Source organism: Alligator sinensis, unplaced genomic scaffold (assembly GCF_000455745.1).
Source record: "Alligator sinensis unplaced genomic scaffold, ASM45574v1 scaffold1412_1, whole genome shotgun sequence".
Lineage (NCBI taxonomy): Eukaryota > Metazoa > Chordata > Crocodylia > Alligatoridae > Alligator > Alligator sinensis.
In genome coordinates this window covers 46,961-50,447 of record NW_005843203.1, presented here as the reverse complement: position 1 = coordinate 50,447, position 3,487 = coordinate 46,961, and the positions used below count along the sequence as shown (strand labels likewise).

The following is a 3,487-nucleotide window of genomic DNA, read 5'->3' as shown; positions in this document are numbered from 1 at the left end:
AGTGTCCCAGAACCCCCGCCTACTGCCCCAACACTGGAATGCTGTTTGCACCCGTGTGCCAGGCTTTGGCTTGGACAGGTTTGATGCTAAGATCCCTCCTGGTTTTCAGTCTCATTGTCTGGAGGGACATCGTCTTGGTCTGGGCCAGCAGGAGCTGACTTGGCAGGCAGCAAGGGCAGGCTCTGTGTGTAGCACGCGGAAGATCAGGGAGGGGAGAGGCAGTACCATGAGAGACAGGGCAGGGAGCAGAAAGCAGAGCAGCAGACGTGGCAAGGGAAAGGATGACTGGCATGCCTGCAAGAAGGTTTGCCCTCAACAGCCTGAAAAGTCCCACAGGGATGGGGGGAAGGGATTCACTGGGGATTTGAACACAGGACCACTGGCATCCAAGGGGAACTGAGACAACAGCTGGCAGAGCGGCAGCTTGCCCACATATAGCACCATTGAGGGAGGGGGCGGGGGGGTGCAAGAAATTGCTGGAGACCCACAACCACACATCCCTGGGAAACTTATTGGTCTGGGGGCTGATTATCTCTTGTTGGGGGACTTCCCAGGACAAGATTTTTCCCCTCTGAAGGGGAAAGGAATTTCAGTCTTGAAGCTGCAAAAGACAGCACCTCTGGACTGGAGAAACTAGGAACGTGCGTCAGATTGGTGGTATTGGGCATAAGCACAGAGCACTGCCCTGGGCTGGGGAGAGCAAGGGACAAGCCTCACCCATTGCTGTATGAGACTTGAACTCAGAACCTCTCCAACATAAACCTTGCTGGCACCGCAGCTATTAGTCATCCAGCTCTACCGGCCAGTGCCAGGCAGAGTCTGGGCTTCGTGGGGCGGCATAAAACCAATGAAAAAAGGGCTCGTCCGGGATTTGAACCCGGGACCTCTCGCACCCTAAGCGAGAATCATACCCCTAGACCAACGAGCCAGCTGTGCACAGATGCTTCCCAGATGTTCTCTCAACAGCAGCACTAGCAGGTCTGGAATTCCCCAACCACACACATGCTTGTCATTAGCTCTGTGGTTTCCAGCCCTGCCAAGAGCTTTGCTAAGGCCACATTGGGCTGAGTCCCAACCCTTTGCTGGTGGGTAGCTTGGGGCCTGGTTCATGCCTATCTTCCCTGCTCACTGTGGAACCTTCCAGGACCCGGTGCTGACCCACCTAAAGGAAGAAGGGGCTCAAATCCAAGGGAGAGTTTAGCCCTGAAGCCGCATGAGGAGGAGCCTGGGCACAGGGGAGGGAAACAGTTGCAAAGTTTCATTGGGTCAACTACAGCCACCAAGAGCTGCCAGCGCCTGGGGAGGGAAAAGCCACGGCACTCATGGTTCAGGACCTCTTACACCCAGCACAAGAATCACACCCCTCGAGCAGGGAGCCTCCAGGGGAAAGGCTTCTCCACAGCTCTGCTCTGCACCCCCAAGGTCCCAGCCAAGTTGGCAGCTGCCCCATGCATGATCCTTCTGCTGCCCATCCCACCAGGCCTCTCCATGCAAAGAGACGAACCCATGCACTAGACAAACCCAAAAGCTTTCCCCCAACCTGCAGGACTTTGGGGATGTTGTGAGTTTGAGTCTTACCAGGGCTGGGTTTGATGCTCTCTGTCTAGTGCAATGGCCCTGTGCAGGCAGTGGAATATGGTGAGTGCCTGACAGAGGTAGCCCAAGCTGTGGCAGGGTTCGGGGCTCCCAGGCCCGTGGGGGGCTGCAATGCACCTGTTTGTTGTGGGCACAGCATGCTTGTTCTCTGTGTGTGTTTCTAGATCCCTGAAAGCTGCTCCAGATGTGCTTGGGGGTGTCCACGCAGGCCCAAGGTTCCACTGTATCGTGCCTACAGGGCCCAGTCATCCACCCATCCTGCCACCATTGCTGTCTCCTCTCCTGCAAGGCAGTATGGATCCTTGGACAATCCCTTTATACTTTCACCTTCCCTGTGTCTCAGGACAGGGAGGGGTGGAAGAAGGGGGAAAGGCACAGCTTGAAGTTGGAGCTGCTCCTGCCACACACCCCACAGGCCAGGGCCCAGGGGCTGACCCAGTCCATTGCCCTTAGGAGAGCAGTGGGGGCTGGCAGGCAGGGTGTAGCCCAGAGCCCTACTGTCCCTTCCCTGCAGTGTGCATTGTCTGGTACAGGGGCAGAAGGGGCCCGAGCCACAGCAGTTCTTTCAGTGGCCAGGCCTGGGCAAGAGAGAGATCGGTGGGGGGGGAGGGGTCAGCATCCTTATTGTGGCAGCTGGGGGCCGCCTGAGGTTGGGTCCCCTGTGGACAGAGAGTGAGAGACAGCTCCCACCCCTGGGTGCCCTGCCTAGCCACACCTCACAGACCACACATGGAAGGAGAACAGCAAGAGCAGCCTCTGTGGTGGCACAAGAGTGGGCACTACTAGGTGAAGCCACCCACCTCATTCTGCCAGGCCTGAAACCTCACTTCCAGAGTCTCCTTTTGGGAGCCTACAGCCAGCCATTCTCCTTCCTGGAGAACACCCACAAGCCTGGGGTAACACTGCCACCACCTGGGCACTGGTCTCTTGCAGGGCTCTGTGCAGCCTGGGGATACACATAGATGCTGTGAACCTTGGGGTGCTTTGCCCACAGTAATATTTTTGTTGCTCCTTTCAGTCTAAAGCATCCCAAGATAGCATCCGGAGAAACTGAAGTAGAAAAGAAAGATAGAGAAACAAACCTCTGGTGGCTAGTGAAGGTTCAGAAAGCCGCCCCCCTCAGCAGCACAACAATACAAGTTTCATAGTTTCATAGTAGCTCGGGTCAGGAGGGACCTGAACAGATCACCTAGCCTGACCCTCTGCCACAGGCAGGAATGAATGCTGGGTTCACAAGACCCCAGACAGGTGATCGTCCAACCTCCTCTTGAATTTGCCCAAGGTAGGGACGAGGACCACTTCCCTGGGAAGTTGGTTCCAGATTTTGGCCACCCTAACTGTAAAATATTGCCTTCTGATCTCCAACCTAACCCTATTCTCCATCAGCTTATGACCGTTGTTCCTCGTCACCCCAGGTGGTGCTGGGGAGAAAAGGGATCTGCCTATTTGCTGTTGATCCCCCCTGATGAGCTTGTAGGCAGCCACCAGGTCCCCCTCAGCCTCCTCTTGCTGAGGCTGAACAGGTTTAGGTCCTTCAGTCTCTCCTCGTAGGCCCTGTCCTGCTGCCCTCTCACCAAGCGGGTGGCCTCCTCTGAACCCTCTCTGGGCTGGCCACATCTCTCTTGAAGTGCGGCGCCCAGTACTGGACACAGTACTCCAACTGCGGCCTGACCAAAGTCACACAGAGGGGGAGGATCACCTCTCTGGACCGGCTTGAGATGCATCTTTGGATGCACGACAAGGTCTGGCTGGCCTTGCTGGCTGCGGTCTGGCATTGGCGGCTTATGTTCATCTTGGAGTCAATAATGACTCCAAGATCCCTTTCCGCCTCTGTGCTTTCAAGAAGGGAACTCCCCAGCCTGTGTGTGTGCTGTGGATTCCTTCTCCCCAG

At 56.3% G+C, this 3,487-nt stretch overlaps 1 non-coding gene across 1 annotated transcript; it reads right to left on the bottom strand.

Annotated features, from left to right (window-relative positions):
- Positions 1-856: 856 nt before the first annotated feature.
- TRNAP-AGG lies at positions 857-928 on the bottom strand. Its single transcript has one exon. It is a non-coding gene; the product is annotated as a tRNA-Pro (tRNA).
- Positions 929-3,487: the final 2,559 nt, after the last annotated feature.